Source organism: Antechinus flavipes, chromosome 4 (assembly GCF_016432865.1).
Source record: "Antechinus flavipes isolate AdamAnt ecotype Samford, QLD, Australia chromosome 4, AdamAnt_v2, whole genome shotgun sequence".
Taxonomy (NCBI): Eukaryota; Metazoa; Chordata; class Mammalia; order Dasyuromorphia; family Dasyuridae; genus Antechinus; species Antechinus flavipes.
The window spans coordinates 340,036,876-340,055,891 of record NC_067401.1 but is presented as its reverse complement, the minus strand read 5'-3'; the positions used below and the strand labels follow the sequence as shown (position 1 = coordinate 340,055,891).

General features: G+C 35.5%; 1 protein-coding gene across 1 annotated transcript in view; it reads right to left on the bottom strand.

Annotated features, from left to right (window-relative positions):
* The window catches only part of ESR1 (estrogen receptor 1), a 532,517-nt gene that overhangs the window by 498,700 nt on the left and 14,801 nt on the right, over positions 1 to 19,016 (bottom strand). The window contains exon 2 of the mRNA XM_051997959.1: positions 18,277 to 18,357. The gene's annotated coding sequence lies outside the window, so the exon portion shown is untranslated. The remainder of the gene's footprint in view (positions 1 to 18,276; positions 18,358 to 19,016) is intronic.

Sequence of the window (19,016 nt, the reverse complement as noted above, 5' to 3'; positions counted from 1 at the left end):
TCTCCTAACTCTGTTTTTTTGTTCTGGATATTTTTCATGCCTGAAATATTCTCTTTCCTCACCTCTGCACCCTAATTTCCCTATTATAGAATATAAGCTCCTTAAGGATAGGGATTTTTTTAACCTTTCTTTTTTAGCACAGTGTCTAGCAAATAGTAAAAACTTAATAAACACTTTTTGATTCATTTATTTATTGGTTTTAATTCAATTATTTATGTATCACAAAATCCTATTAGTAACTATAGCAGTATCTTGGGCATCTAAATGAAAGAGAAACAGATAGGCACACTGGAATGATATTATCTTTGAGTTGGCAATCTTGGAACACAGATAAAGAAAACGATATCCAGACACTATGGTTTGCTTAAGGACACACAACTAGTAAGTAAAAGAGAAAATTTCCTAAATTTTCTGACTCCCAATGTGATGTTCATCTCACTTTACTGTGAGATTAATTTCTTACTTGCTTACAGTTTATTGCTTACAGCAATACATTTCCCTGAAATATATAGAAAATTTGCCAGGGGCTGTGTGATTACTTCAGAGTAGCTTATCAGATAAGATCTATGAGACTGTATTCTATTTTACATCAAGTCAGAGAAGGAGAAAAATCTTAGTCAGAATTAATCCATGAAAGAAGTGGGGGGGGGGCGCGGAGGGGGGAAACAAGCAAGCTATTCCCTGGGGCCCAATGAAAAAAAGAAAGAAGTACATTGTGTCTATGGAGCCAGCCCAGGATTTAGAAGAGCTCCCACGAGTTTACATAAGCCAGAGGCTCTATTCCTCCTTCTTCCAGCTTCTAACTCTGGAAACTGTTCTTCTTCACAGCTTCTCTATTTTTCCTTCTCTCTCCTTATTGCAGAATCTCCATTCTGTTCCAGTCATTCAGAGCACTGAAGTCTCTGTCTCTGGCCATAGAACTACCATTAAAATTTCAAAACTGGTGGAATCTAAGCTCCCATTCCCATCCCAGGCAATGGGAAAGAGAATTGGGGGATGGGGGGGAGGGGGAGGGAATTGAGGTGGAATATGAAGTCAAGTTGAGGAGATACCCAGAGATAAACAGACCAAGAGAGAGGTCCTGCTCCACAAGATTGGCAGTCAGGTAAGGGGAGAAGGTGTCTAAGGAGTGACATGCATTCTTAATATCTCAAATTGGAACTCAGTGTATTTCTCCAAAGAAAAATGTCACTAATGATAGTTAGGTCCATTAAGATGGATACTATAGCACAAAAGGATACACATTATGGCCTACATGTATTTTTTGTAGGCTAGCAAGGGTAACTGACTACCATTTTTAAAATTGGATATGAGGAGGAAATGTGTTCCAGGTTTAAAACAATTAGCTTACACTTAATTTTTTTTCAACCAAAATGTATTTGTAAGTTGGGAATTGCCTCAGCCTAAAAATCTTAAAGAAATGCCTTATGCTGTAAAAGAAACATGAATTCTTAATTTTCATATTATAAAGAATTCAGATTCATCTTTAGCATGTTTATGGGATTGAATTATTTAAAAATGTAAATATAATAATTGAACATGAAATTTTGGACATAAAACTTCTTACTTTCTGTGTGAGGTCTAAGTCCTATGACATATAGCAATCATAGGAAGAATGAATACATAGGTAAATAGCATAAAATTTAAATTTATTACATGACACCCTTTCATATACTGTATGACCCAACCAAACAAGCCTGCTTATGTTCCTCACCTGTAACTCAATTTCTGGTCCTTCTTATTTCCCACAGATTATCCCTTTTACCTGGAATGCTCTATTTCTTTAGCTAACTCTCTATGTCTCTGTCTCTGTCTCTGTCTCTGTCTCTCTCTCTGTCTCTCTCTCTCTCTCTCTCGCTCTCTCTCTTTCTGTCTCTGTGTGTGTGTGTTTCTCTGTCTCTGTCTCTCTCTCTCTCTCTCTTTCTCTCTCTGTCTCTGTGTGTGTGTGTGTGTGTGTGTGTGTTTCTCTGTCTCTCTCTCTGTCTCTCTCTGTCTCTCTCTCTCTCTCTCTCTCTCGCGTGTGTGTGTGTGTGTGTGTGTGTGTGTGTGTGTTTGTCTCACTCTTTCTCTCTCAGAATACTTTTTTGCAAAGCTCAGTTCAAATGTCATCTACTGCGTGATGTCTGTTCCAATTCAGCCAGCTTCTAGTGGCCCCTCTGGCCAAAATGCCTTGTATTTAACTATAGAAATCTAGATAGATATTCATCTATTTAGACACGCGCATACATTGATAGATGTGTGTCTACTTATATATCAGTCTGTATATACATACATACATACATACATATGTGTGTGTGTGTGTGTATACCCTAAGGGTAGGAACTATTTTAATTGTATCTGTGTATATGCAGAATATAGTGAGCACTTACTACAATCTTGTTAATTGACTGGCAACTTGATTGAGAAGACCTTCTACCCTACTACCACTACACTCCCAAAAAAAGATCTACTTTAGAAGGTCAATGATATTTGAAACTCTACAATTAGAACTTCATTCTTTTAACTTATGAATCCTTTTCCTCTATTAAAAGGCAAATATCTCTGAAAGATATCTATTGGACATTTTGGCCTGAATAAACCTATAAGATTATTTCCTGAGGGTCATCTTTAATAGGGGATAGGTTAAAAAGATCTGAGAAGATTAGAAAGAAAGGAAACATTTATCAAGTGTCTACTATCTGCCAGGCTAGGCTCTTTACAAATATTATCTCCTTTGATTCTCACAATAACCCTGGAAGGTAGAGACTATTACTAATCCCCATTTTATAATTAAGGAAAATGAAATAGATAGAGGTTAAATAATTTGCCCAAGATCACAAAATTAGGAAATGTCTGAGGATAGATTTGAACTCAGGTCTTCTGACACTAGGCCCAGTGCACAGCACCACTTAACTGTTTAATCACACAATTGGTAGTTTCTACTATCGTCCAAACATTTGGGAGCAAAAAATGGCAATTTTTTAATAAATTGCAGTATTGAGATTGAAGGAGAACTATAAAGCCAAAGGAAACAAATTGAGGAGAGTGCCAGAGTAAAAGCTATGAAGTGATTCCTGGTGATTAGACCCACTTCAGTGGGGAATTAGGTATTCCATAATTGCTTCTCATAGTGGTAGTTTCAAAGCCATTTTTATCAGAGACTTTCATTGCTTAAGCATGTAGTCTGCTACATTCTAATAGCAATATTAAGTAGTATGGGGAACACTCCCTGATAACATCTGAGGGATGGCAACCGATTCTCTAACCAACAAATCTCTATACTGGCTTCTTATCTTACTGAAATAACCTCAGTTGTGGTTTTTCCTATTGGGTAAGATGCTAAAAAAAAAAAAAATGTTCTTTGAAAAGATTAACCCATTATATTCAGATGGATAGAGGAAGACAGATAAAGGGAGAGGGAGAGAAAGAGACAGACAGACAGAAAGACAGAGACACACACACAGAGAGAGAGAGAGAGAGAGAGAGAGAGAGAGAGAGAGAGAGACAGAGACAGAGAGAGAGAGAGAGAAACAGAAACAGACAGAAAGAGACAGAGAGAGAGAAAGGAAGAGAGAAAGGAAGAGAGGAAGGGAGAGAGGGGGGAGGAAGGAGGGAGGGAAGAAAGAAGGGAAAGAAGGAGAGAGAGAGATGAGTTGAGATGAGATGATATTGTCATCTTTCTTTTCTTTAAACTTTCTACCTGACTGTAGGCCTGAAAGAACTTGAAGTTTAAAGTGAACTTATAATCTCATTTCATCTCTCTCTCTCTCTTGCTCTCTCTCTCTCTTTCTCTCTCTTTCTCTCTCTCTCTCTTCCTTTGTTCTCTGTGTTTTTGCCTCTGTCTCTGTATGTCTGTCTGTCTCTCTTCCCTGTGTGTATCTCTGTCTCTATTTCTCCCTCTCTTTTTTCCTCTCTTTTCCTCCTTCTACCCTACCTTCCCTCCCTTCCCCTTCCCCCTTCTCTCTCTCTCTCTTTCTCTCTCTCTTCCTCCCTTTCTCCCCTTTCTCTCTCTATTTTCCTCTCCCTCTCTTTCTCTCTATCCCTCCTTAACTCCCCACCACCTTTCTCTCTCTTAATACAGAAGACTTTATACACGCACACTTTATAGATAAGCTCATTGAATCCAAGGATTGTATCCTTTTTTGTGTTCGCATTCCTATTGCCTAGCAAAGTGTTTGACACATAGTAGATGCTTAATGAATATTTGCTTATCTGAATTAATTATTTCATTAGACTGAGTAGTAAAGATCAGAGCCCTTAGAATAAAAATGGAAATGGATAGGAAAAGTAGAAGAGTAACGTCTGAAAAATGGGGAGTTGTTGAGACAGGGTATATGCAGAGAGAGTGATAAGGGATAGTAGGAGGCTCAGAGCACCCAGAGGAATATGAAGATACTGGAGATGCCTTTTAAAAGGAAGTGTTGGATGAAAAAGAAGAAACTGAGCATGTGCCAACAATACATGTTATCTTTGTTATAGTTTTACATACAACTGGTTTTATCTGTTGAATAACTAGTTTGGAGTATCTAAATACTGATAGAAGATTAAGAGAACCAGATTACCCAACCAGTTCCTGATATACTGATTATCTGGGGGCAATTAAGAAATGCCCATAGCAACATGCTAAGCTCACAAGATAAAGTCTGACCTGCCTAGGTACACTGCCTACAAAAGGAAAAAGCCTGAAAAGCAAAGAAGAAAAGGACTGGCTTAAATGTAAGTAGGAAACACCCAAATGGTTCAGATATAGTCATTGGATTTTATAGAAGTATTCAAGATTTTGGACAAACATATAAGTTCTATATAATGCAAATGGATGCTAGAAATACTTTTGGCCAACAATTAGACAAACTCATTAAAGTTAACTTGGGGGGTGGAAGGGGCATATATCCCAGATTATTTATGAGGGGTTAAGTTCTTCTTCTTACAAATGGCTTACTAACCAATAAATATCTCTCTTACTTTCCTACCAACAAGCTTTTGCTCATGCCATTCCAAATATTTATCATCCCCATTCTGCAAAACTATTCAAATCCCACCCTTTCTTTAAGACCTAGCTCAAATTCAGCTTCTTCTTTAAAACAAATCTTTCTTAACAACCTGCCTCAGAATCTCTTTTCTCTGAATTCTTATATAAGATTAAATGAGATAATATTTATAAAGCACTTAGTACAGTGCCTAACATATATTAGGCATTTAATAAATGCTTATTCTCTTCTGTGCTTTCCCTTCCTTCCTCTCAGATTATAGTTATCATCTCATTTACTTAGCAATTAACCTCCTTAATATCTCCTAGTGCAGTGGATAGAGTATATGGCCTGAAGTCAGGAAAACTTGAGTTCAGACTAAATTTGTGACTGACCTCAGATACTTACACTAGGCAAGTCATTTAATCTCTGTCTGTCTTAGTTTTCTCAACTGTAAAATGAGTATAATAAAAGCACTTACCTCTCACGATTGTCAAAAAAAAAAAGATAATATGTGTGTAATGCTTAGTGTAGTGAATAATAAACGTTTGTTCCCTTTCCCCCTCCCATTTCAATTTTCTTGTGTTTACATCTTGTTTTCTCAACAGGATTGGAAGCTCTTTAAAAACAAGGACAATATCCACCAGTTCCTTTAATCCCTGATGAAATCAAACACAATGCTTTGCACATAGTAAATAAATTAAATATGATTAAATTTTTTATTTGATCTGCTTTGTTCATTTGATAAGTAAAATGATGGTGCCACTGCTGGATAAGAATAAGAAGACAATTTAGCTACAAAAGCAATTATATTCAATAATAAAAAGATCTCAGAAATTTATGACTTTTTATACAGTTTTTTACACTAATTACAATAAGACAACCCGCTATATTCCTGGGAGCTGAATCTTAGCAATTCTAAAAATTTACTCAAAAAAGTTAGATATATTAAAAATTTTGTCCAGAAACCCCCAAATCCCAAACCAAACAAAGCCCTTCAGATTTCTTGGAAAACAAATAAACAAAATAAGTCTAGTCTCTTTTAATGAAATCTTTGTTCTCAGTATTACATAGTAAGAGGGTCATAATTAGAAACACTCTGTCCATCGCTGATACCCCCAAAACTCATGAATCAAAATACATTTTGTTCATCAAACAAAAGAATAAGGAAATTCAAAAAGGGAAACAATGAATGGTACACAAACTGTCTTGGGAAACTGATTTATGGGTTCAGTAAATGATCACCCAGAAGTATCTTTGTATTCTGCAAGAAGGGGTCACCAATGAGATTTTAATAAACTGTCTGAGTAATTGCATTGCAGAAAAAAATAGGTCTTATGGTATGATGAGAAACACCCTGAAACTGGTGTCAAAGAACCTGGGTTCAAATTTTACCTCAGAAGCTTGCTATTTATGTGTGAACTAAAGCTATTTATATGTGAACTTGAATCTTCCTGGGCCCCAGTTTCCTCTTCTGTAAAGAGTGGGAGTTGGACTAAATGGACTTTTATCCCCTCTAATTCTAGATTTATAATATCATTTAGCCTGATCCCAAATTACAGAATGACAAAGGAAAGGATTTTCTCCTCTTCTGTGTCACCAGAGCTACATGTTTCTGTATTCAAGAACATGAAATAGAGAATTAAAAGAGGGTTTTTTTTAATGCATTAACAAACTGGAACCAATTAGCATGATGATGTGATGAATGAAATTTTAAAAGAGACATAGCTTCTAGGTAAATTATCAACAATTTTATTAATTATGATGAGCTTATCAACAAAAATGAGCTTAGTTGTGACCAAAGAAAATACTTATAAAACTTTTATAAAAGGGGTGTACCTCAGGGTGAAAATCAACTCTGACTGGCTAACAAGTAATGAAAGAATAAATATGATAATGATAAGTAAGTTTATTCTAATGGGAGTCTAGGAGGCTGACTTTCATAGTGTGGGGCACAGAGACTTAGCTCTACCCAGACCACTTCTTTCTAGAACAATCTAGACAAAAGGGAGAACCCACTTCCATTCAGACCTGTCTGACTAAAACACAATGAGTCAGAATTCTTCAATTCATCTAGACTACAACCTTTTTGCTTTTTGATCAGATCTAAATTTTCTCAGTTGGGTAAGTTTCCCCCAAGATTTTAATCCATTATCAGCTCTGTACTTCACAGACTGACTGAATAAACTAAAAGCATTGATACCTCAGTGAGGAAATAGAAAAGGGAAAAAAACTTAATTCAAAAATTGATTATTAATATAAAAGAGAAATAATCATTTCTTTCAATGGTGAATTCCATTGATATTCATCTATAAATAATTATCCCTAACATATATTGATAAAGAAGAATAAACATTTAAAAAACAAAAATCCAACTTTTAAAAGATGAAGTCAGTTTAACACCTCCCTAAACTTCCTAGAAGATGAGAATTAAGGAGAAAAGTGCATGTGGAAGAATTCCATCAGCACCCAAGTGTGATGGACAACCTGTATTGACCTATATTAAAACTCTGATTGAATCTGAAAAGAATGGCAGTTGGGACAAGAGAAAGTAAAGAAACAGAGAAGCAGAATACAAAAAGAATCACACTGATATTGATTTCCAAGATTTCCAAGATGGATTCCAGGATTTAGGCCACCTGATTTCCTGAGTTCCCAAAAGTATGGAGATCAGAGACCCAGGCAGGGAAACTGATGCTGCCAAGACAATGCCAGTTTTCTGCCCTTTCTCTAAATCACCCCCACAACTCACAATGAACATATAAATAGGCATTGAGAAACATTTGATGTTTGGGTTGATTTGGCTTGATTGATTGGTTGATAAAGTTCTTGAGAAGTAGTATGATAAAAAAAATTAAACACATAAAAGAATTTGGAACAAGATTAGCATCTTAATGCAAGAATATACAATTACTAAAGATAATTATCAAAAAATAATTTCCCTTTAAAAACAATTTACCATTTGCAATATTAAATTTAAAAGGATTTTAGTTAACTAAATTAATATAATTAGCTTAACAAAACATACAACCGGATATGAAAATTTCTTTTGGGGAAATTTTGATAGCCAAAATGCAGAGATATTCTAGAACCTGCTTGAATCAGTTCAAACTAGAGCTCATTGTCAAATTCTCAGAATTTGACTTCAGAAATTAATGATGATTCATATTATTTATCTAGACAGGGAAATGAAGGAGAAAATGTTAATAAAGCAGATCAAACATAAATTGTTGGTAATACTTTTTTTTGGAGTGCCAGTTGTTAAATATTTATTAACATACCTTTATCCAAATATATTTTTCAGATAACTTTTAAGAATTATCTCCTTCTATTCACAAGTGTTCTTATATTTACTTTGAATGCATTTTAAATCTATTCACTTGTATGGATACTCTGTTCCCATAAAACATTGCTTAAAGTGAGGCAAAATTTGGTTTTTGTCCTTATATCATCAGGGCCTAGCACAGGGCTAGCCATCTAGTAGATATCTAATAAATCTTATTGAATGACTATTTCTGACAATTAGGTGTAATCTTTGAAAAGGTTACTTTTTTGCATGAGTTTATAGGGTTGTATTCTCTGAAGGAAAAGAGAAAAGGTTTTAAAGAAGCACTAGAAGATACTGTACTGAAACATGGTATCTGTGCTGTTTTTCAGCTGTTTCAATTGTATTTGACTCTTCCTGACTGCATTTGGGACTTTCTTGCCAAAAATACTCAAGTAGCTTGCTATTTCCTTCTTCAGTTCATTTTACAGATGAGGAAACTGAGGTATATATGATGAATTGACTTGCCCAAGGTCACTCAACTAACTAGTAAGTATCTGAGTCTGGATTTGAACTTTGATCTTCCTGATTCCAGGCCCTACCATTGAGACACCTAGATGCCATAGCATCCATATCTTGGCTTTATATCTTCTTTTACATGTAACACTAACAAAGGGGAAGGGAACAAACATTTGTATAGCACCTATTCTGCTTTAAGCACTGTGCTAAGGATGCTTCACATATTAGTCCATTTGATCATTGGAACAATGAGGTGAGTGCTATCCACATTTTACATTTAAGGAAACTGAGGCAGACAAAGATGAAATGATTTGCCAAAAAAATCAAACAGCTCAGAATTATCTGAGGCTGAATTTAAACTGATATCTAACAAACTTTTTGTTTTAATAATCCTTTCTCTTCAAGCCAAGTTTCATTTTAGTGTTTATGTCTATAAATATATAATATGTAAATCAGAAATATAAATGAATATGTGCCTCCTCCACATCTCTAATATGAAAAGACACTGCTTCAAAGAATAACTGGAGTGATCTGTAAATCAGTGGAATTTCAACACCATGGAAGGATTTATAAATATTTGGATCTATTAGCTACAAAACTGCTACTATAATGGAAAATATGCACTTACCTGATTTTTATGGTACATTTCCATGTAGATGTTCTACTGTCATCTCAAACTCAATGTGTTCAAAACTGAAAGCATCATCTTCTTCCCACCTTCCGACTTTATTTCTGGTTGGGGCACATCACCCCCCCTAGTCATGTAGGCTTAATCTAGGAACCATTTCTTACTCTACCCTTTCCTTCATTTCCTTCATGCAGTTACCAGGTCTTACAAATTTTTTTTTCCTTTTTTTATATCACTCTCTTCCCTCCATTTCCTCTGCCACTTGATTGGTTTCTTTACTGCCTAATCTCTTCCCCTTCATTATCCTATAGTCTGCAGTGTGACTTATATCCTCCAAACACTCTTTTCATTGTCTCATAATATACATAAGCATATACTCACACAAACCACAAATACTTCTTTAAAATATCCAATAACCAGTGTTTCTGACTTTCTATACAATAAATTCCAAATGCTTACCCCTGCATTTAAAGCTCTAATAATCTGGCCCTGCCCTACGTATTCAATCTTATCTTTCAATACTCCTATATACAAACTCAGCCCTTAAGTCAAATTAGTCTATACACAGCTTCCTGAACAGATGTTCAGTACCTTTGCTTATTCTGTTCTTTCCCATGAAGAAGTAAGGAATGCTCTCCCTCACCATCTCCACCCTCCAACCCATTCCATCCTATTCCAACCCTACTAATTATTCAAGGTACAGTTCAAAACCAACATCAACCTGAAAAAAAATTTCCCTATTGCTTCAGCCCACAGTTTTAGTTTTCCTTTCTTAAGCAACTATAACTATAATTTTCTATCTTTCATTTTGTCACTAAGCCCCATAGATTCTTGCATTATTACTTATTTCCTGTCTTAGTTTCTTATTAACCAGGATTTATAAGGTACTGAAAAGTAAAAACCAAGACCATGTTTTATATCCCTAATTATCCTTCATCCCCCTTCCCACCTCATAATCCATCTTTGCATCTTATGTATTTTGTATATAATAAGAGTGCATTTTCCTGAGCTTTTTTAGAATGAATGAATAAATTCTCTTTGAAATATTCTTCATCATTTTCTCAGGTTGTAACTTCAAATTTCACAGAAGTATTACTTTGCTACTTCATTATGGTACAAATTGCCACTCATAGGGAAGGCAAGTCAATCTAGCTGAAGAATCTGGTCACTCTGAAGGGGAAGCAGGATCAGCCAAGTGAATCAAACTGCTAACATCACCTTAACCACCATCTCCTCTCATACCCTGATGGAGATAATCCAGGTCTTAAATTTTGAGTTGTAGGAATGACACAACGACTTTCTTCCAGCCCAATTTCTGCAGCTATAGATGGGTAAAAATCATTGTGGAGATGGGAAGGAGCCCCTCTTCTTCAATCATAACCATCAATAGCTGCTGACCAATTGCCACCAGCAGTTTGGTAGTTACAAGAGCCATAACAATGGGAATCCCTGCCAGACCACAGGTCATTCTTCCAACACAGCACTCACAGCCATCAAATCCTGTGGAGAAAGAGTTAGCTATCCCTACCACCTACCAACCAACAGCCAACCGTAACACACACATGCCCAGTCTTGCTGAAACAGCAAAGCACTCTCCAAGAGGTTCAGGAAACAGTGTCAAGAAAGTTGAGCCATCAACACCGTCTCTCTCAGATCCTGAGAGAAACAGCCCAGGCCTTTCAACCCAACAGTTTTTGGATTATATTTTGAGTTCAGTATCTGTAGCCATCATCCTTAGAAGTGAGTAGTTCCTATGAAGATGCAGTTTGGGAGCTCCTCTTTCTTGAAAGCTACAGCCCAATTTACTGAAGACCCAGAAAAGAAAGTTCTCCTCATCCTGTCAAATGTTTCATCATCAGAAACCACTGTGCTTTTTCAGTGAAAACATTATACAAATATAACCTCCTACTCTGCTACTATACAATAAAGACAATGGTTATTTCAGCTGAAACTCTGTGTGTGTGTGTGTGTGTGTGTATGTGTATGTGTGTGTGTGTATACATTGTCTCCCCCATTAAAATGTGAGTTTCTTGAGAGCAGGGGTTGTCATTCTTTTCCATTTATAGCTCTAAACTTTTTACACACAACAAGCACTTAATAAATGCTTTATTTAAACTCTAACATTTTAGTACCAAATAAGTTATGTAAGAAAGCAGAAGAAGCTCTTAAGAAGTTGGAGTTAGTGTAACCTATTCAACATGTAAAGGATTGCTTGCCATCTTGGGGGAGGGAGGGAGGGGAAAAATCGGAACAGAAGTGAATGCAAGGAATAATGCTGTAAAAATTACCCTGGCATGAGTTCTATCAATAAAAAGTTATTAAAAAATAAAAAAAATAAAAAAATTTTTAAAAATTAAAAAATTAAAAAAAGACGTTGGAGTTAGGAAGAGTAGCCAGACGTGACCAAAATTGTGGAAAGGAAAAATCTTCTGAGAGCATTTTCGTGTAATTTATTTTCAAAATATTTCATTAAGGAAAGAGTCTACAAGGATGGAAATGATGAAATCTCTTATAAGGTAGCATCACATGCAGTAGAAAAAAGTACTAGGAATGAACCTAGCTTCAATAATTAGCTGTGACTGTGGCTACTTGAGGTGATCTCAGGCAAGTCACTTAATAGAAATGTGATTATGATTGGAAAGAATTTAATAGAAAAAGGGAGTTGAGTAGAACCTAGAGGGTCAAAACCCCATTTGTAAGATCTAGACTTGGTCTCAATTTCCTCATCTAAAATGAAGGGATTGTACTAATCAATCGATAAATCCCCTTCTAGCTCTAAAACTATGGTCCTACAACAACCAAAGACTCAGCTAGGTTGGGGTTATCTACATGAGGAAATAGATATTGCTAATATCAACATCCCATCTCCCATCACCACTTATTGCTGTTTTTTCCATGTGCTGCCTTCTGCCTTTCATCATAACCAAAGACCTGAGCAGAAAGGGACAATGCTATGGAAAACAAAAGAGACACTACTCTACACATCTTGAGTGAATTGGAAAGGCTTTGAAGAAGAATTGCCCAGTGTCTGAAAGAGGGTTGTTTTGTGGTCCACAACAGTGCAAGAAACACTGACACTGACCACTTGCATCCTGGATCCAGGGAATAAATGCACAGAAAAAAACATAAAAACAAATGCAGGAGACACAATAAAAGCAAGGTTGCTACTGTTGTATTAAATTTAATTTAATATGCATATTTTTCCAAAAGAAATACATGTAACATGAATTCATTTTCTCAGACAGTCCTATTTTTTGTTCTTTACTAATGAAAGGTTTGTATTTGTTGGTAGCTGTTAAATTCATAATAAAAAAAGAAAAAAAATTTAAGAATAAAGAATAGCTTAAGAAAGAGGGCAGTGTAGAATAATGCATAAGGTATTGAATTTGAAGTTAGGAAACTTGGGTTTGACTCTTGTCTCAGACACATACTAATCCTGGACAAATCACTTAACTTCTGTAGGACTCAGTTTCCTTATCTGTAAAAAAAAAAAAGCTGTGAGTCCAATGATCTTTAAAGTTCCTTCCTATTTTAATTCTGTGATCCTTTTAACCTAGCAACAATTCTTTCAATCACACATATTCTTTCATGCACATTCATACATGCAAAAAAACCTGGCAATTTTATGCAATCATAAGTGCAGCTTTCACTTTTGGTCTTTAAAATAATACTAATTATATAAAAAACTACATGCTACTCAAACTATGTGCCTCATGTATACAGAATAAAAATAGAAGCAAGGTTCAAAGACTTCCAGATGAACAAACTTCCAGCCAGTCCAGCATTAGTGAGGTAGCATGATTAGGGGGAAAAAATCCTTCCCAAGCCCAAGGTTACTTTATTCAAGCAAACAATTTTTCAAAGATGCTACAGTTAACCTGGGGGAAGGGAAGGACAGGAAGCATTGTTTTTACTACATGTGTCATCTCCATTGGACATATTTTTTCATTTGTTCACTTACATTTTTGACCACCAGAGATTTCTATTCTTTGAATTTATGTCTGAACTGCTGAAGTATTCCCTGTTCTATGCTGCAGCTTTCCTCACCAATGCAAAGGATTATGGATGATATGCAAGGCAAGGACGCTTATGTAGAAAGGCATATAACCTTATAGTGAAGGGACTTGATACAATCTAATGGTACAGCAAGGACAATCCACAATATCTGTCCTTTTCCCAGGAAGCCTTCATGAAATTGACCCAATGTGCTACCAAAATAAATATCGAAACCTCTGAGATAGGCTGCTGTCCCTCCCACTTAATCACAAATCCTCAGAAGGACTTCTGTGTCAGAAAGCAAACAAAGATTCCAGACTGCTTTTTTTTTTCCCTCAGGGCCCAGTGTTGTTGAGAAAAACAGCTGGGGGACACATAGGTGGAGTTATACAGAGTAGGCTAATCTCCCGTTGCCAAGGTAATCTGAAGAAATTCATCCTGTATCCTTGATAGGAAGGGAAGGCACACAGACATTCTGAAATTTTATTTCATTTCTTTTTTAAATGACAAAATGCTTTTTACACCGATGTCAGAAGGGAAAATGTCTAATAATTAATGTACATTAAAAATAATAGCATACAGAGGTACTATGCCTCTTTAATCCTCAGTTTCTCACCTATAAAATGAAGGGATTTGAATTAGGTATGTTTCATCTTTAGAAATATGATCCTGTGCTCCTATGATAAGTAGTTAGTATCTTTCAAGGTTGAATATACATATCTCATTCCACATGCCTTTCTGGATCCTTTCTAGCTGTCAGCAGGACATAGTTTCTCCATTCCCTTGAATCTTATTTTGTATATTATCTACACAAATACCTGTTGTTTCCCCTAGTAGAGTATAACAACTTGAGAAAAAGGCTGGTGTTGACTCTTGGTAGCCTCAGTGCCTGGCATATAGCAGACACTTATTAGATCAATTATTCTTTGGTAATCATGGACCCCTTTGGCAGACTGGCAAAAATTATGGATTCTTTCTCAAAGTGATTTTAAATGCATAAAGTAAAACATTTAGGATAATAGAATAAACTAATTATACTAAAATATAGTTTTCAGAATATTTTTCAAACAAATTTATGGATCCCAAGTTTGTTGTTGTTGTTGTTGTTCAGTCATTTCAACTATATCTGACTCTTTGTGACTCCATTTCAATTTTTTTTTTCAAAAATGTGGGAGGCTTGCTATTTCCTTCTCCAGCTCATTTTACTGAGATAAGGAACTGAGACAAATAGGTTTAAGTGATATAGCTTGTAAGTACCTAAGGCCAGATTTGACCTCAGGAAGAAGAATCCTCTTGGTCTAACACTCTATCCATTGTATCACCTGCTGCCCAGATCCTAGGTCAAGAATTTCTTTAGATGTTTGTAATTGAGGGACTGTATCGATAGTCACAGATCATCCATGACTCAATGTGTACAGCTGGTTTAGACTTTGGAGTGTTGGGATATCTGGCTTTGAGAACCAAATGACTGGGTTAGCTGTAATTTTCACTTTTTCATATGAATGCTGAAGTGTTGCAGAAATACAACCACACAAAGAATGGAAAGAGTTGGGTCATCTGGTTTTCCATCACATATATAAAGAAAGTCATTGCCACACCACATGGCAAATTGAATTTGCTAGGCTTCATCTTTCAGTCATACTGAAATATAATGGAAAGAGTACTGGAATTAAAAGTTGGAAAACAGCTTGTTGACTCAGTTGGAAGAAACCTTCCAGGTCATGGATCTTGTCTTCTCTTTCTTTTCTGTTTTTCACAGCAATTCCACACAGAGGTTTACACACAGTAAGGGCTAGAGGACAATTTGATTAAATCAAGGAGAGAGGACAAGGAAGATTTTTTTAATGGAAACTAAGAGAAGATAGAGTTCTTTGAAACAGGAATTGTGATTGTAACTTCAGAACTGAGAATATTAACTCTGAAACCACAAAGCACTTAAAAGTAGACACGAGCCTAATTATGCCTTTTTATATTTTACAATGTTTTATTGGTTAACTCCAAGATGATAATTACATAAAAAATTCTGTAATGGATTTAAGTTAAGTATATAATAATACTGAGACTAAAACTCCTTTGAAAGAATGGTATGTGTTGTTTATCTGCATACATAAGTAGGAAAATGGGACAAACAAGTCTGGACTCTGTGACTAGACATGTCTTACTGCTTTTATAATTCTCTGTTATAGGGCAGATCCATATCTTGTGGCTCTACCCCTACTTTCAGATGCAGCTCACTTATGGAGATCCTAAGGACCATCTCACTAGAATTTGTTTCAGGCTTTATCCACATTCCCAAAAAGAGGAAAGTCAAGGACCTCTATGAAGCAGGCAATCTCATATTAAAATCTTTTGAACTTTGAGAATTCTCTATAGAGGTCTCTAATGATTTCTTAACTCAACAAATCCAATGGACATTTACACAGTTCTCCCACTTTAACTTTCTTCAATCTGTGACATTGTAAGTTCATTTCAACAGAAATTCATTAGGTACAAGATTACAAAGCATCCCCCCCAAAAAAATTGTACCTGCCCTCAAGGAGCTTACAATTTCTATTAGGGGGATACAGATATGCAAGCTATTAAAATATAATATTGAAAATCATGAGAGTAAAAAGAGAAACAGTAAAGTGCTATAGGTAATAGAAAACTCTATTAGTTAATGGGATTGGGGGAAGAAATAAAAAGCTCAACTGAGCTGAGCCTTGAAGGAGCACAGAGAATCTGAAGAAGATAAGGAGAGAATTAACTATAGACACTCAAGGATGGTCTATGTAGATATGCAGAGGTGGAAGATGGAATGTCAAATTAAAGGAAAAGCTAGCAGTCTAGTTTGCCTTGGAACACAGAGTAGATGAAGGGCAATAATGTGAAACAAGTCTAAAAAGGTAGGATGAAGACAAACTTCGAAGGACTTCAAATTCTGGGCTGAGGAATTTGTATTTTATAGTAAGAGAGCACTAGAGCTGCTGAAGATTTTTGAGTGGAGGACTGATGTTGTCAGATCTGAATCCCCATAAAATGACTTGAGCATTTATTTAAAATGGAAAGAAAATGGAGGCAAGAAGCTAAAACGAGCATTTATTAAGAGCATACTAAAATAATCCAGATGACAGCAATAAGGACATGAAAGAAGGATTACGATTGATAAATGGAGAAAAGAGGATGAATTTGAGAATGTTTAGTAGTAGAACTGACATGACTTAACAACTGATATATATGAAAAGAAAGAGTAAGGACAGGTAGGAATCAAGGATTTTTTTTAAGTATTTTCAGAGTTTTCAAGCAAAAATGTCCAGTGGATAGGTAGAAATGAAGTATTAGAATTTAGAAGAAAAATTAAAATTGGATACTTATATTTGATAGTCATCTAAAAAAATTATAGTTAAAATAAATATAGAAGGGCCTGAGAGGAGATAAGATCATTAAGACAAAAACTATGGGAAAAACAGAAGAGATTAGGATACAGAAAAGCATTTGGAATATATCCATTCTTAAAGGGTAAAAGAAATAGACCAGCAAAGGAGACAAAAAAGAGCAATAAGACAAATAGAAGAATAGTAGAAAACTCTGTCAAGGTAGCCAAGGGAGAACAGAATAGCCTGGAGAAGGGAATGGTTAACAGGGTCAAAGTAACATAAAGATCAAAAAGAAGAAGGACTGAGAAAAGTCCAATATATTTAGTGATTAAAAGATCATCAATATCCTTTTGAGAAATTAATTTGAAAAGTTACAGGGTTGGTAGCCCAATTGCAAAGAGCTGAGGATTGATAGAATAGTGAAAAAATAAAGGCATCAAATAAGTATTTTCAGAGTTTTCAAGCAAAAATGTCCAGTGGATAGGTAGAAATGAAGTATTAGAATTTAGAAGAAAAATTAAATCCACTGGACATTTTTGCTTGAAAACTCTGAAAATACTTATTTGATGCCTTTATTTTTTCACTATTCTATCAATCCTCAGCTCTTTGCAATTGGGCTACCAACCCTGTAACTTTTCAATGACCTGGATTCAAATGACCTGGATATTCTTCTGAAACCTCAAATTCAACATGTTTCCTCATCTGGATGATTGAATTAAGATTTGCATTTCAAGTTACAAGGGTCACACTCCAGAAATCTGCCCATGGCTGGTGAGCTCAACCATTATTAGGAGCATAGCTGATCCTTTTCCTGTTACTGGTTGCCTTTTTCAATTCAATCAAAGAAATCAGATTTCATACTTTGAAAAGGAATACAATGTTAACTTTGGAAGGATCTTTACAAGTAAACATGTTCTTATCTGAATCTTACTTTCTATAATCCATCAACTGAAAGAAAGGCAAAAAGAGAAAAGACCATATATTCCATTCTTATACTTAAATTCATATGTATTTTATTTCCTTTTACCATTAGATTGTAAGCTTCTTGAGGGTAGAATCTGTCTTGGGTTTTTGTTAATCTTTTATGTTCAGCATCTAGAATTTCTACATATAACTGGAATTTAATAAATAGAGTAATGCTTATTAAATTAAATTGGGAGGATGGAGGATTATAAAGGCAACTCAGAGATTGAAAGAGTCAAGGATAGTGACCTAGCAAGAGAGTCACATATGGATTTGAAACTACTCCAATAGCTCCAATACTATTGCTATCATGTTGCCGATGCTATGACAGTATCTCCTGGCCCTTTCCTTCTTTTACCCTTCTCTTTATTCTTGTTATTTTCAACTCTAATTGCTTTTAAAATGTTTCCTTTCTCTTTTGACTTTCTTCTTAATGAGTGCCATGGAATAGCATGTATTTACCTGTTGTCCTGTCAATGACTTCAAGCAAGTTGAGCACCAAAGTAATAAGTACTGGTCATTTTTTCCATAGTTCAACTCCACAATTGTTTACTTTTTGTTCATAGTTCAAAAACCCTGATTAAAAAGAATTAACAACCATACCTTTTGAAGATCTGCAAGACTAGGGAGTGGAAAGGACAGCCTGTAACTTTTCTTCCTTCAAGTCCAGTCAAAGTCTCCAGGCTGCAATGCAACAGATTGAAAGTTAATTCAGTTATGCATACCCACTAACAGTTAAGAGCTACCATTCAGGGATGACTTGCTTGACCTGCTTACCAAGCATGAGATACATAGACAAGGGTGCAGCCTGCTATGGCAAACTGCTTTGGATATCTTGATCAGCCACTGATTAACTTCACCTTCTCTGTCCCTCCTCCCAACCTAGAAGTCTCCTCTCCTTATTATAGAAGATTAGACTAGCTTCAACCAGACATCTCCTGCAGTGTTAGAATTAGCATTGCAAAATGTCTAGAACACTGAACTTGGAATCCAGAAAACCAACAATTCAAATCCTGCTATCAATACTTATTGGCTGGGTAAGTCTCTCTCCTCCTAGATTTCTTAGCTTTAGTTTCCTTCTGTAAAATCGGGATAGGGATATTTTCAATATTTCTCTCACAAGGTCCATGAGGGACTCATGACAATAATGAAAACAAAATGCTTTGGAAATCTTGAAGTGCTATATGAACATCTATTATTCTCATTTCATTGAAATGCTTTATATAGAATAAAAGCAAAATTAATATGAAATCAAGATTGTTGAGTTGAATTCCATTGGATCTGAATTTCACGAACCCATTGTGAAAAAAAAATTACTACTTACATTGATATATACCAATTCC